The following is a 16,926-nucleotide window of genomic DNA, read 5'->3' as shown; positions in this document are numbered from 1 at the left end:
TCATGGAATAGTTTCATTAATTCTAGAATTAGGGAGTAACCTGATGTTGAGTTGACACTTGTGTTTTTTCTATTATCCTTTTTATCACATGACGTGTTTGATTCTTAAATCAACATAGCATAGAGAAAAAGAGAGATGGAAAAGTGAATTGTTCACGAAAGTAGTCCAAAACCTCTCAAGGATCCCATTGATTATCATAGAGCGTAAAGGGTTTTCCCAATTCAACCTCACAAAGTACAACAACAATCTAGAAGATCGTGGCATTCTTGTGACAATTGCCTCCAATAGAAAATGGCTCGTCCTAGTATGACTACCACAAAAGTAGGGGCAACGTTTGGATAGATACATCGGTGTTGTCTAAGAGAAAATATTAGTTACCTTACGATAGACCACATTCAAACATATTTAACATAGAGGTAAAAGAGGGAATCACAAATAGATTGTCAACGATCATCGTGGTAAAACCAAAGTCCTAGAATTACGTTTAAAATCAATTTTCTCATAACTTCTCACTTTGCTCTCTTATTTCGATTGCTTTCCCAATAAATTCTCTCGATTTCGATTTGCCAAGATAATATACTTTGTGTAGGAACTTAAATACGCTAGAGGGGGGGTGGGGGGGGGGGGGGGGGGTGAATAACATTCGTCGTTTTTTTTGAAATCAAGAGTACGTAGCGAAAAAGAAATACAAAATTTCAAACGCTAACGCAAGTAATTTTTTTTACTTGGTTAGGAGCGTTCGATAACTCCTACTCCAAGATCCACAATCGTTGAGTGCTTTTGTTGAACAATTACTATTAATTCAAAAATAGGTTACAAAGATTTAAGTACAAGAACTGAAATGTAAGGTTAGCGACAAACAAAAGCAAATTTGAAGAAGTCTTTGTTCTTCGAACTTTTGAGCAGCTTTTTGGTGTCATCGGAACCTTCAGACCAACGCGTGAATATGAAAGTCGTAGCAGATGTTGTCTTGAAGTTGTTGGTTAAAGGCCTTTATATAGGCTCATTTTGGAAGGGTGGAGTCCCTCCCGGGCGGCTGAACCTGTTAGAGTGTATACTAAAAAGCCTAGCTTTTTGTAAATATTTATTTTGAAATAAAGAATCACATTGGTCAAATGTCTACATTTATATGCTAAGTGTAGTTGTTCAATTAATTTATATTGTAGATAATATGGTGTATGATGTCACACACAGAAGGTCATGTTATCGGTTCCTTATAAATTATAAATAGTAGCTCACAACTAAAATGGATAGAACAAACCATTGGAATAGTCGTAGTGTAATTTGGTATTAGTTTATCTTGACTATAAAGTTACACTAATACACTCTGAGTGTATTGAGCAAGACTATTTAAGGTAGTTTCTTTTTATACCGATTGCATAAAAGAACAAGACCTTTGTTATTATGGAAGTGTGTGCTCTTAATCCTGATATAATAACAAGCGCATATATTTAGTATTTATTTATTTAATTTATCAGTGGGTGAGATTTAGTTTGATAAATCAATAGACCCAATAAGTTGGGAAATAATATTATTTATAGTGTGTGTTGTTGATTATAGAAGAAAATTGTGTCCTAGGAATCTAGGTTGATGATGTCCTCAAGAGGAGCTCATAAGGATTGTCATGTAAAACCTATAGGTGGACTTAGTCCGACTTGACGATAAAGTTGAGTGGTACTACTCTTGGAGCTAGATATTAATTAAGTGAGTTGTCAGTAACTCATTTAATTAGTGGACATTCGATGTCTTAAACATAGGGAGATTAACACACTCATGATAAGAAGGAGTCCAAAATGTAATTTGGGATTGATGCGGTAGTTCAATGATAGCTCTTTAGTGGTATGAGTTATTATTGATGAACTTGAGTTGGGTGTTTGGGGCGAACACGGGAAGCTCAAGTTCATCGGGAGACCATAACCAATTTCTCCTCTCGGTCCCTAATGCAGCATCTTTTATGAAGCCTTATATCCACCCAAAGCCTAGCCTCTTAGCCCTTGCTAGGGGCCGACCCTATCCTTGCTTAGAGCCCAAGCAAGGGGCCGGCCAAGCCAAGCTTGGTGCTTGAGCTAGGGCCGGCCAAGCCTTGCTTGGTGCCCAAGCAGGGGTTGGCCAAGTGTGAAAGGGAAGAGGGATTTTATTAAAAGTAAAATTTTGATAAAATTTTTCCTTTTATGTTTTCATCCACATGGTTTTAAAAGAGAGTTCTAAATTTTAAATCTTTTCTTTTATAGATTTTCTACAAACGATTAAAAGAGAGATTAGATATCTTTCCTTATTTGTAGTTATCTATAATGTGAACGAAAGATTTTAATTTTTTGATAAAACTTTCCTTTTTTGTAATCATGATATAAAAGGAATTTTATTTTTAAATCTTATCTTTTATAGATATCTATAAAAAAATTTAAAAGAGAGATTTTAATTTATAAAACATTCCTCTTATAGCTAACCACAAAAGGGATATTTTAAAAGAGAGATTTTAATTTTTGTTTAAAATCTTTTCTTGTTTGGTTTTACAAGAGGTGGCCGACCAATATAGAGTAATTAAAGGAAGTTTTATTTTTGTTATAAAACTTTCCTTTTTTGGATTCACCAAAGATTATAAAAGAGAGGGGGAGGGTGCCTTCATGAGACATAACTCTATTCTATTGTTCCTCTCTCTTTTCTTTTGGTGGCCGACCCTCTCCCTTTCTCTCTTCTCCTTTGATTTCCACTTTGTGGCCGGCGGCATCTATTATTCTAGGAGTCTTAGTGACCGATTACTAGGAGGAGAAGAAGAAGAGAAAGGAGGCTTTCTTGTCTAGATCCCTTTGGTGGCCGAAGCGTGGAGAAAGAGAAGAAGGCTTAAGTGGATTTCTTCTTGGTAGATCATCGCCCACACGACGTCCAAGAGAAGGAGAGAAATACAATAGAAGATCAAGAGGTTTTTTGTTTACAAAGAAAAGTATAGCTAGTTGTCTTGTTCCGCATCATACTAGTTTTTCTTTGTATGGATTTTGAAATACCAAACACAAGAGGCTAACGATTCTATGCAATCGATTTTGTGTTTCTTTTGTTTTTCGAACTTGTGATTTGATTGTTCTTATTGGTTAAACCTAGGGTTACTATAAGGAGATTAAATATTGAATTTCATTGAAAGGTTTTGTCTAGGAAGTGGTGAATGATCCTATACCCAAGAAGGCCTAGTGTCTCACCATGTTTAACCTGGAAGCCGATCTTTGAAATAAATATTTAATCAAATTCGTAACATAGGTGAATTTGGATTATTAATGTTAAGCATCGTTTGCGATCCAAGTCTAAACCTCAAAGAACAGATAAGTTGAATTTGGAATCAATAATGTTAAGTTTTGTTTGCGTTTCCAAATTTAATTTCTAAAGAACACAATAGGTTGTTAGAAAAGGTTCAGGACTTGTACAAAATTTTTGTACAGGGGAACCGGTACGATATTCCGAGTAACAACTAACAGAACCGTGCTGGCATGGCGATATCTCATCAAAACTTCATCCTCGAAGTTTATCCACCTATGGGTGCTCGGACCCCCTCTAGGTACCTGGACCGTTGACATGGGCTAGGCTAGTTGACGCGCTCTAACTCAGCTTCTGGATGATTATGATTTTTCTGGTTCGGGCGCCTAAACCAACTCTGGGTGCCCAGATCGCCTAGGTGCTTGGCCAAACACCTACCTAGGCAAACTTGGTCCGGGTGCCTAGACCAACTCCAAGTGCCTAGAGTCCGGGCGGCTGGATTCCTTCCGAGCACCCGAACACTCTTTTTTTAGCCCCTTCTTTTGTATAAAAAAGAGTTAGTCATATCCTACAAAATAAAGTTAGCACAATATAAAAAGATAGTAGTAGTAATTAAATCCTGCCTCCCCAAGACCAAGATTTAGTCAAGATCTCATCTTAGGTTTGATAGATTTTGAGGGATGTCCTAAGGCAATCGCCTTACGGTTTTTACTAAATATAGATTCACTATTTGAGTACATATTATATGTTTAATTGTATTAAACTCATTTACTGAATGCCCGTAATACAAATTATAGCATGAGAGAAATTGTAATTGGATCACTACTAGTGATTATCTCTACATGTGCAAGTATGAATGCATTATAATTTCCCTAGTCGTTGAATTGATGCATTTAGATATCATCAATTCTGTAAGACTAGTATAGGTTATACTCCTTGGTTCGCTAAGCAGTTGTTTTCTCATTGGCTAGAGGCATTGGGATGTCGAGAGTTAAATGCGGATGCTAGTTATGGTAACTAGTTCATTGAAGTGACTCACTGTAAGACTTCATATGGTTATCTATATTTATAAATATGTTTGTGAAGCTCTTACTGCAGCTCGAGTGCAAGTTCCCTTCGACTTGAGGTATACAAGTCATCTTGGTCATGAAAACTTATACTTTGACATCTTAAGCAAGCACCTCATTGAGGTGTGGACCCGGGATAATTGGGTATAAGTTGAAATGCCTAAAGATGTTTGGATAGCCCACAGAGGATTCATGGTTCTTTGCGAGGAGACGTATACCCTATAACCACTCGTTAGGATTATTACTCAAAGTCTTTGGCCAAAGCATCACATGTTAAGAGTGCGAGACTCTTAGATACATGTATAAGTATTTTGAATCCGTAAAATGAGAAAGTATTACTTGGGCTAGGTGTGACGTAGTCAGTCTAGTGGGGGCAGACACATAAATCGTGTCGTCAACCAAGTGGGTATAAGACGAGTGAAAGGAACAAGACACGACTCACTGCAGCTACTGAAGAGTTTAGAATTAGTTCTAAGATCAACTATGAATTTTCGGCTAATTGGGGATCATGATGTACTACTAGGTGCAACTCATAATCATTCTATAAATAAGTAGTTAATTATGGATGACCAAGATAAATCGAGAAACTATTGGGTGTAGGATTGATGTGGTTGAGAGAGGGGGGGGGGGGGGGGGAATCTCGACTTGTCGCTTTCTTTTCGATTTCATTTATTCTTTCTATCAAAGTCGTTAGTAGCAGCTGAATATAAAATAAAGTACGGGAAAAATAATACTCTTGGGATTTACTTGGTTCCCAACCCCCCAGGGTCAGTACGTCCAAGGCCTACACACTTAAGAGTGAGTCCACTAGTGGTCTCCTTTCCAGAAACTTTCCTAGGGTGGAGAAACCCATCTTACAGTTTTTCAAATACAAGCAGAAAAGAATGAAAGTAAATACAACTTGTAATAAAAAAAATACAAACAAAAGCTTTGCTGAGCCGATCCGGAAGTCCTGAGTGCAGCGCACCCTTCCTAGAGCTTCCCTGGTATGAAAGCTTCGCGTTGTAGCCTTCCTTTTGAGCACACGGAATATGAGTAGTAGTAGAAGCGATGTCTTGAACGTAGAGCCTTCGTCTCCTTTTATAAAGTTGGATCAAATCCTTATCTGGATCAACTCTTATCTAGATGAAGTTATATCTAGATGAAACATATATGGATAAAGCAATATATGGATCAAGCCTTATCTCTATTCAAATCATCTGGCTTATCCTTATCCTCATCCAAATCATAAAGATAAACAAGATCTTTTACTACATCATCTTCCATATCAATATTTCACAACTCAGCAATTTTGCCAGTCGGTCTACCAAATTGCTAGTTCGGTTTATTGAATCGGTTTGGGTCCGGTTCGACCTGAGTTAGGTCCAGTTCATCCATTTATGTTTGTCTTCTCTTTGTTTTGCTTTCAGCTCTAGATTTCTGCAAAACAATCATACAAATATAAACAGACAACTTAGCCTATATCTATAAGTCTACCTGACCCAATAGACTTACCTTTTGCTTGGAGGTCCCTCCTCTAAGTCTACCACCTAAGGGTTAATCCCTTAGGATCAAGCCACACTCCTGTAAGTCTACCCGACCTACTAGGCTTCATGCTTGGACAACATCCAAGACTTTACCATTACCTAGGGCTGTCTCCTCCTAGGATTTCCACTGTCTAGCTTTACTTACTAGGACTTCCACCACCTAAGATTACCTCCTCTTAGGATTTTCACCACCTAGTTTTACTCACTAGTGCTTAGCTTCACTAACTAGGAATTCCACCACCTAAGGTTACCCCCCTTAGGATTTTCACTACCTAGCTTCACTCATTAGGACTTCTACCACCTAAGGTTACCTCCCCCTAGGATTTCCACTGCCTAGCTTCACTCACTAGAACTTACCCTTGCATAAGTTAGGACTTTTGCTAGTCATCTAGTCCTGACCAAACTTTTATCTTCCAAACATTAAGTTCTGTTTGGATGAACCCTTGGTCAAGCTGACTGGACTTAGGTATATTATCAAACATCAAAACTCTGGAAGCTGATTGCACCAATATTGGGCCACACACACTAACGAGTCTCTAAAAGACGTAAAACAAGTTAAAGAATAAGATTCTTAGATCAAGAGATAAATGTTTAGTTGGACTATGCATAAGTCAAATATGAAAATATTGTCATGATGGAAGCGTAGATAGGCTACATCTCTTATGGTAGAGTTGAACCATATTTAGTTTAATCATGAATTAGTCATGGACCAAGTTGGTTTAGTTGTGAACCAAACTAAGGAGTTAATGGGATAATTTTTGGTTAAGGGATAATGGGTTGAATTTGAACTTTCTAATCCAACTCATTAAAGAGGTATATAGATGTAACTGGGAGAGAATTAGTAATAAATTTCATTATTTGGTTGGTTGATTTTTGAAAATCCAATCCTCCTCTCCCTCTCCCCTCTCTTTGCCGCCACCCACAACAAGGAGAAATTCTTCTCCTTGTTGTCATGACCACCAAGCAAGGAAGAGACATTTTCCTTGTTTGTTTCTTCTTCCTCTTGATCCCTCTTCTTCACTCGTGGCTAGTAATTTTTAAAGGAGAGACTTGTACTCAAGGAGTTATCTTGAGGAGCTCAGTGTCGATACGAATAAAGGTGAGGTCCGACAACATTGTTACTGTTGATGCCCTTCTCGTTATTGGTCATCTGTTAGTTATACCTAGCGTAAATTTACTTCTTGTAAAAATTTTAATTATGCGATTATGTTTAGCATATTGTATCCTTGTATGAGTGTGGTGTATGTCATGTAATAATTATGGATTATTATTATTTTTATTTTCTGCCGCTCATGTTTACGAAACGTGTTCTAGTACGCATCCGCATTGGGCATAACCTAACAAGGTTTCCCAAATGGACCTAAGCTGGATCGATGGCTATTGTTCCCTCAATTGGGAACGTGTTCTTACTGGATCTCTCCTCCAGTTGCTTTCCTTTTACTTACCAATATTATAGACTTCAGGTCCCTTGACCACTAAGGCTTCCTGCCAGATTTCAACCAATCTAGACTTCCTTTGGCCAGATCTCAACTGATCTAGACTTTGTTCCAGCTATCAACCTAGCTAGACTTTCTCCTGCCAGATTTTAACCAATCTGGTCTTTGTGGTAGTTATCAATCTAGCTGGACTTTAGCTTGGTGTTGTTGGATCGAAAGCGCTAGAGGGGGGGGGGGGGGGGAATAGCGCTCGTGGTTATTTCGCGTTTCGGAATCGACTTCGTAAAACTCGACGAGTAATAAGAGTAATAAAGCAGCGGAAAATAAAAGGCACACAACTTGAACACAGGTCGTTTTACTTGGTTCGGAGCCTGTGATGACTCCTACTCCAAGGCCCGCGGTCGTTGACCGCTTTCGGTGGGCAACAACTATAGAATCGATAAAGTTTACAAGGATAACAATTATAGCTCAAATTAAAATAATGATCTTTTACCGACAACTAGAGATGAGGAAATGAAGCTCCGGGTCGTCGGGAGGTTGTCGCAGCACTTCGGGATCTTGTCATTAGCAGCTTTTCGCAGAAGGGTCGCTTGGATGATGATATGTTGAGTGCTGCCTCGAACCCCTCTTTTATATTGTGCTTGAGGCGCCTCCAAGCCTATCCAAGGCGCCTCCAGGCCGCCGAGTCGCACGGGTGGATCAGCGCAAACCTGGTTGCACCTTATCTGTTTAAGGTGCCTTCAAGCCTCCTCAAGGTGCCTTCAAGCCTTGGTCCAAGGCGCCTCCGGCTCCTCTGGACACCTGGCTTCGGCTTACACCCGAGGCGCCTCCAAGCTCCATGGAGGCGTCTCGGACACTGTTCATCCGAGGCTAAACTCTAGTTTTTGGCCCTGCAAAACATGTTTGTCTACAAACACATCCTGTAAAACCAAGTTAGCACAGATATTAATCATGAGAATATTCTGACAGTCTTCGGACTATCCGGGTCTGACTTCGGATTTCCGACTGGAAATCCTAGGTCGACCCGAGGCCTACTGTTCCCTCTGCGGGGAATGCGTCCTCACCTACTTCACTCAGGAGTTTTACCTGTTGCCAGTACGATCCTCCAGATCGATTGGACTTTTGCTCGACACTCGATGCTTCCGGACTTTCTGCTGGACTCCCGCTTCCCGGCTCGTCCAGTCTTCCACCTGGTTCGCGACACCAGAACTTTCCACCTAGGGTTACCGCCCCCTAGGACTTTTGCCTGAAGCTCTCGACCCACCAAGACTTTCCGCATTGGGTTACCTCCCCCTATGACCTAATGTTACGACCCTCTAGGGTTTTTCTCCTGCCTAACCGCAGCTAGAACTTTTGCCTAAGTACCACTTAGGATTTTCTTGTAAGCTCCATGAACCTTGTTAGATAACAACATAACCTTAACTTTGAATTCCTTTGCCATTATCAAAACAACGATTCGATCATCGGATGCTTCCCGCACCAACAATCTTCCCCTTTTTGATTATGGCAATTGAAATTCAAGGTTAAGTAAAATAGATGCATAAATATTTTTTAAAGTTTAAGCAAGTTAAAAAATTTAAATGCAAGCATAGTTAAGCTAAAACTAGCTTAAACTTTGTAAGGCTCCCCCTTAATAAAGGCTCTTTTTATAAATTTTACTTTTGAATTTTCCTACTCTTCCCCTTTGCCATTTATAAAAAATAAGCAAGTTTGAATAATTCTAACTTTTCAAACAGATTTTATAGTTAGAAAAATAGAGAATTAAATAAACATTAGGCTTTAAAGAGGGATAAAGATACTTTGATAACACTTAGCTTTTTGAAATTAATTGTAGAATTCTTAGCTAAGTGAACTAAGGGTCTAAAGAGATATTTTTCTTTCAACTGAGTTTAAAAAGCTAATAAAACGTTGACTTTGAAAGATAATGTTAGCCAATTTTTGAAACTTAGTTGAACTCTTTGAAAAATATGTTGTAAAGTTTGAAAAACATATTAAAGCATACTTCAGGTAAGTTGAAATGCTTTGAAAGTCTTAGCTAAGTTTTGAAAATCTGTTAGAAAAATATTTAGCTAAATTTTCAAAAGCTATTGAAAGACTTAAATAAATTCGAAAGGTTTTGTTGGTAAATATTTTTTTAATTTTGAAAAATCTTTTTGAACAATAATTTGGAAAGAGAGAAAATTAAGAAAGGCTAAGGCCATTAAACAAAATATTTAACCGAATATAGAATTCCAAGATACTTAAAGGCAAAGGAGGATTAATAAACTTAAAATCTTAGTGTCCAAGCATGGGCTGAGTTAAAGATATTGCAAATTAATTAATTTCTTTTAGTAAGGTATCAGAGCCCTAATGGCTAAGCATGAGTAAAAAAAATTTAACATCAAGCAATTAAGTTCTTGGCCACATGTCTAACCATCTAGCTACTAGCTGATTGCCTAGAGGACAACAACTTTCACTTGGTTAGTCAAGTTAAGTCAATAGATCAGTTAGATTTGACTAGTGCTGGATGACTTTAATTGATTAATGTATATAACATATTTTAACGCTCAGACTCACTATGATGCACAAAAATAAGCATTCTGGAGTCCAGGCTGAACCCTATGCATCTCACACCATTCTAAGTTTTGTAAACATAGACAAGTTAAGCCTAGTGTGCTTATGAGATGCTCTGGCTGAAACTAGGGGAACATGATATCTAGGGGGAAGATCCTAAGCTAAGTCAATATTTTGAAAAACTAAGAAAACTGGGATTTTGAATACATTATTTTTCCTAGTTTTTAAAATAATTTCTGAAAAAAGCATTTTTTAGAATAGATGTAAGAAATTTGAAAATCAAGATCTATTCTACCCAACACATTTCAATTTGCCTTCTAAGTGCATTGAACTCAAGTTTAGGTAAGGGTTTTGTGAAAATGTCAGCTAGGTTTGATTTGGACTCAACATAGTTGAGTACAATTTCACCTTTGGCTACATGGTTCCTTACAAAATGGTGTTTTACCTCTATGTGTTTAGTCCTAGAGTGGTGAATTGGATTTTTGGTTAGATTAATTGAGCTCATATTATCAATTAAAATTTTTGTATTTTTGTATTCTAGCTGATAGTCTTTTAGTGTATGTATCATCCATAAAAGTTGGGAAGCACATTCTCCTAGTGCTATGTATTCAGCTTCAGTAGTGGATAAAACAACACAGTGTTGCTTTCTGCTTGACCAACTTACTACGCACTGACCTAGAATTTGACAGCTGCCACTTGTGCTTTTTCTATCTAGCTTGCACCCGGCATAGTCTGAATCAGAATAGCCAAAAAGATCAAAGGTACAAGTTCTAGGGTACCAAAGTCCTACATTTAGGGTGTCCTTAATGTACCTAAGTATCCTTTTAACATATGTTAGGTGTGACTCTTTTGCACAAGATTGGTATCTTGCGCACATACCTACTGCAAATAATATATCAGGTCGACTTACAGTTAAATAGAGTAAGTTACCTATTACACTTCTATAATACTTTGGGTCTACTAGTTTTCCTTCTGGGTCAGAGTCAATGTTGATATTTGTTGCCATTAGAGTATTTATGATTTTTGAATTTTCCATGCCAAATTTTCTAATTAGTTCCTTGGCATATTTAGTTTGATAGATATAGATTCCATCTTTGGTTTGTTTAATTTATAGACCTAAGAAAAAGTTAAGTTCCCCTACTAAACTCATTTCAAACTCACTTTCCATTAAATTTGTAAATTCTTTTAAGAATTTTGAGTTTGTTGATCCAAATATTATATCATCTACATAAATTTGGGCTATGAAAATATATTTTTTTTAAGGTTTTCACAAACAGGGTTGGATCTACTTGTCCTTGGTGGAATCCTTTTTCTAATAGATAATTGGACAGCCGTTCATACCAGGCCTTAGGTGCTTGTTTTAGTCCATATATGGTCTTTTTTAATCTAAGGACATGGTTTGGGTGCTCAAAGTTTTCAAATCCAAGGGGTTGGCTAACATACACTTCTTCTTTAATGAACCCGTTTAGGAAGGCGGATTTTACATCCATTGGTAGAGATTGAATCCTTTGTGTGTTGCATAGGCCAGCAGCATCCTAATAGATTCAAGTCTAGCTACAGGAGCGTAGGTCTCATCATAGTCTAACCCTTCTACTTGATTAAACCCTTTGGCTACTAATCTTGCTTTGTTTCTAACTATTTCACCTTGGTCGTTTAGTTTGTTTCTGAAGACCCATTTAGTATCAATTATAGTTTTGTCAGTGGGTTTTGGTACTATCCCAGACTTTGTTTCTTTCAAACTGGGCTAATTCTTCCTGCATTACTAGTGTCCAGTCTGGATCGGGTAAAGCTTCATCTACAGTTTTAGGTTCAATTTCAGATATCAAGGCTATTTGACTACTGTTTCTGTAGGATGACCTAGTTCTAACTCCTAGAGATGGGTCACCCAGAATTTGGTCAGGTGGGTGAGAAGTACTTATTCTTGTTGGTCTTATATTTGGGTCAGTAGTTGGTTCTTCTGGTTTATTTATCTTAGGTTGAATTTCATCATCTTCTATAATTCTTGGGTTAATGTTAACATTTTCATTTATCTTAGGTAGATTATTTTCTTCATCAAAGATTACATTAGTTGTTTTTTCAACTTTTAAGGTATTTTGATTATAGACTCTATAGGCTCTACTGGTTGTAGAGTACCCTAAAAATATTCCTAGGATTAATTTGGGTATAAATTTTTCTAAGTAATCTTTATTGTTTAAAATGTGAACTTTACATCCAAAGACTTTTAGATAGATTAAATTTGAAATTTTATTATAGTATATTTCATAGGGGGTTTTATTGTGTGCTTTGTTCATTAAAATTCTATTTTGAATGTAGTTTGCTGTATTTATGGCTTCAGCCCAGAATTGATGATTTAAGTTATACTCATTTAATATGGTGCTAGCGACCTCTTGTAGAGTTCTATTTTTTCGTTCCACTAGACCATTTTTGTTGAGGGGTTATGGGGCATGAAAATTCATGTTTGTATCCATTAATTTTATAAAATTGGGTAAACCTATGATTTTTAAATTTACCCCCATGATCACTTCTTATTCTTTTAATTTTGGTGTCATTTTCATTTTCTATTAACTTGCAAAAATTATCAAAAACTTCAAAGGTTTCATCTTTTGATTTTAGAAATTTCACCCAAGTAAACCTAGAGTAATCATCAATTATTACTAAGCAATACTGGTTCTTGCTTAGTGACTTGGCTCCATGTGAATCAAATAGGTCTAAATGTAGGAGCTCAAGTAAGGAGTTAGTTCTATCTAGTTGGTTGACTTGTGAGTTGATTTGGTTTGCTTACCTTGCTGGCAAGCTGTATTTTCTAGGTTCCTTAATTTGGGTAGCCCTCTAACTAAGTCATTTTGACTCATTTTTGAAATGAGTTTGAAATGAGTGTGACCCAGTCTTCTGTGCCACAAGTTGGTTTCCTCTTGTTGTGTCAAAAGACACTTTATTGAGGTTATGGGCAGGTCAACTGTGTAGATATTATTTTTCCTAAATCCCTTAAGTATAACTTCAGGGTTATCATTATTTTTAACTAAACACCCAGAGTTATTAAAAACAACTACGTAGCCACTATCACACAACTGACTAATACTTAGTAAGTTAAAGTTAAAGTTTTCAACTAATAAAACGTTTCGAATAATGAAATCGGAACTAAGTTCGATATTACCTTTTCCGATTACCTTAAGCTTATCGTCGTTGCCAAATGCAACTGATCCTAGGTTCTTGAATTTGAGCTTAGTGAACTTCAACCTATCTCTAGTCATATGTCTGGAGCATCCACTATCCAACATCCATTGATCCAATTCCTACACATAAGGTATGTCACGCCCCGGGGGAGTCTCTGTCCGAAGAAATTTCGGCAGCACCTCCCCTGTACGGGTGACAATTTGAAGCATTTCTACAGACATAATATACATCAGCGACAGACGGCTGGAATATACACACAACCACGCAGTTATATGTAAAGCAGCCCACTCGGCTGTACTAAAACTAAAACACAACAGAAAATGACAGAAACTAAATACAAACCAAAACACAAAACTGTTAGCCGGCTAGGCTTACACAACCAACAACCAATACAAAATACCACATAACAACATCAACGCTCCAGAAGAAAAAACGGGAGTATAGAGCTAAACACACTGATACCTAAAACAAATAAAACTTAACGGAAACTATAATCTTCTGATGTGACGTGGGAACCGACAGCCAGGATACTCCCAAGCGACCATAACAATCTGGTACCTGAAAAATATAGTGTCAACGGGGGTGAGTTCAATAACTTAGCGAATACCAATAGACATGCCTAGTAAGATATATATAACAGTAATAAACATGGAATACAACTTCCTAATTATATATAGAAAAAATGCAAAACTGAAAGGTAACTGAGGAAGCTGTACTCACCAGGAACTCCTATCCAGAACAAAAGGGTCGTCAAACCGAGAGTGTCATAAATCCTATATGCATGTCAAACATATGCATCCAACCAAATGCAGCAAATAAATACAGCAAGCACAAGCAATAAATGCATCAATGCGTATGATGCCAATGACATGGTCACCCCTGACGCCAGTCAGCCATCTCACACACAATGGTGAGACTGAGTGGGTAGGGCTGTGACAACCGTGCGCTCTGACGTCACTGCTCCTGATGAGTGACCGAATGGACGGGATGCTGTCGGAGTACACACATACTCCTACCCCAAATCATAAATGGGGGAGCGCAATGCTCTCATCTCCCGGTACACCATGACAGGGAGGGATCCCTGACGTGCTACCACATTGCGTCACACTACCCATGAGCGGACCAACGGAGCACCGAATAGAGCAAAACTGACGTGTTACCACGCTGCATCACGCTACAATAATGGAGCAGCCTATCACGCAGCATGCAATCATGCGAATGATGTATGACACTAAGCATGACAATATCCTGAACCAAATCCATATATATATAAAAATGTGTACCCTAGTACCAATAAATCAAATCCACAAATCTAGGGTATACATGTCCTCTATGTTATAACAACCTAGGTCCTGAACATATCCACCTCCATAAAATATGTACCAACAACATACATGGATCAAAGCAAAGGGTTTAGATACACAGATCAGATATGATATAAAAATATAGGTACACATGCCAGATAATAAAAATCCTGAATCTAGTCCTAAACTCAGTAAAGCATGGTATGTCACTTACTCAAGGAACTAAGATACTCATGGTAATAATCATGAAGTATAAACATGGATACATAACAAGCGACCAAACAGATCATGCTATGGGTATCAAACCGTGACATACCAAAGACAAACATGATCATTGCTTGCAGCTATAAAATACTATGCATATCCAATTGACAATATCATAAAAAGATAAGTCAAGAGGTACCCGCCTCCAATCGTAAAGTCCAATCTGGTCCAAATACGACGTCGAGTTATTCGTCTCGCGTCAAAGTCTTGTAGTAAATTGTACAGTTTAGCTAAGTTAATTATAAACAAATAGCTAAACAAATTCCTAATCCACCGACCATCTAGGGTTAGCTTCTTTAACCCTAACTATTCATAATCCAATCATACCTACTTCAACGCATAAATCTAATCAATCAACACATGATTCATTATCTAACTACAACATGTAGCCAAATCCCTACAACATACCTCAAACTCACAGCCGCTGCGGAAACAAAGTGCTGCTAGATGGAAATTCTGCCGAAACCAAGAAAAATAGATCATCACAAAGGAACAACAATTCATCAAGATCCTTGAACCTACAGAATTCCCAACCAAAACTAAACCTCACAGTGGATTGATCAAGGGCAGAGGGCACTAGGGCAGCGGCGTCGGCACTGTGCAGAGGTGCGGCAGCGAGCGAGGTGACTGTGAACCCAATCTAGGGCACAGGGAAAGGTGGAGGCTCAAGTGCTCATTCCCAGCGGCTCCTGGTGTCCGCGACCAGGGCTAGGGCATAGGAAGAAAGGGAGAAAAAAATGAAGCTTGGAGCAGGGAATACCTCAGGATGGCCTGCACAGCACGGGTGAGGAGGATCCCGGCGATCGTCGGCTGCTCCAGCAAGGAACAAGGCGGCGGTCGGCGCTGGGGAATCGGTGCCGACAGTGGCGTCGGGGCTGGCTAGGGCACAGACCGGCGGTGGCTCGGCGGAGAAGGAGAGAAAGGAGGGTGTGCGGCGGTGGAGAGGCTAGGCTCGGCGCCGCTCAGCGTCGGGAGAAAGAGAGGAAGAGGAAATTGGCTGGGGAAGAAGAAGGGAAAGCTTAAATTGCCAAGGAGAAAAACCGCTGCGGCGGTTAGGGCTGGCGTCGAGCGCGAGCGCGGGCGAGGTGTCGGCACGCGGGTTCAACGAGAGAGAAAAGAAACGAAGAATTAAAAGAAAAGTAAAGAAATAAAATAAATAAATAAATAATTCCTCGCTTAAATAGGGTAGCCTAAACAGGCTCTTCCCGGACCCCGTTTTTATCCCCGTTAACTCGTCCGTACGAGCTCCAAAAAATTCCCCAAAAATTTCTAAAAATTCCAAAAAATTCCCTTATCATTATTCCTTTTTTTTCCGGTATTTTACATTCTCCCCCACTAATAAAAATTTAGTTCCCAAATTTCGTTATCTACCATCAGCAAATACTAATAATAAACAAAGAGTATAAATGTTCAACGGTAAATTAAATCACATACCTCAAGTGAAAAGATGGGGTATCAAGCTCGGACAGTATCCTCGAGCTCCCAGGTAACCTCCTCGTCCGTATGATGCTGTCATCCGACTTTAACCAGCCGGATAGTCTTGTTCCACAACTAACGCTCTTTCCGGTCTAGAATCCATACCGGAACCTCCTTATAAGTGACGTTAAGCTGAACGAGAACTGAGATATCTGTCAGCACATGTATCGGTCGGGTATGTATCTCCTCAGCATAGATACGTGGAATCCATCGTGGACGCCTGCCAAGGACGGCGATAGTGCCAACCGATAAGCTACCGCTCCAATCCTCTCCATGATCTGGAAAGGGCCAATGTATCGCGGAGCTAGCTTACCTCTGAAGTCAAATCTCTTCACCCCTTTCGTAGGTGAAACTCGCAGAAATACATGGTCACCTGCAGAGAACTCTAAGAGTCTCCGACTCCGGTCTGCATAACCCTTCTGGCGGTCCTACGCCTCTACATCCTCCGTCTGATAGTACGGCCCAACTCTGCCTCATGCTGAGCTCTATGAGGTCCCAACAACTGGGCCTCCCCAACCTCATCCCAGAGGGTGGGTGTCCGACAAGACCTATCATACAACACTTCAAACGGTGCCATCAGGATAGCCGAAAGAAAGCTGTTGTTGTAGGCGAACTCTACCAATGGCAGATGGTCCTCCCAACTGCCTCCGAAATTCAATACACATGATCTCAGCAATCCTCTAGAGTTTGAATGGTCCCCTCTGACTGTCCATCTGTCTGAGGATGGAAAGCTGTACTAAAAAGGGGTTGAGTACCTAAGGCCTGCTGTAGACTCTGCCAGAAACGAGACATGAACCGGGGGTCTCTATCCGAAATGATACTCAAAGTAATACCATGTAATATGATGATCTTCCGGCAATACAGATCTACCAACCGATCCAGG

Source organism: Zingiber officinale, chromosome 4A (genome assembly GCF_018446385.1).
Source record: "Zingiber officinale cultivar Zhangliang chromosome 4A, Zo_v1.1, whole genome shotgun sequence".
Classification (NCBI taxonomy): Eukaryota; Viridiplantae; Streptophyta; class Magnoliopsida; order Zingiberales; family Zingiberaceae; genus Zingiber; species Zingiber officinale.
Note: the sequence above shows the minus strand (reverse complement) of the source record.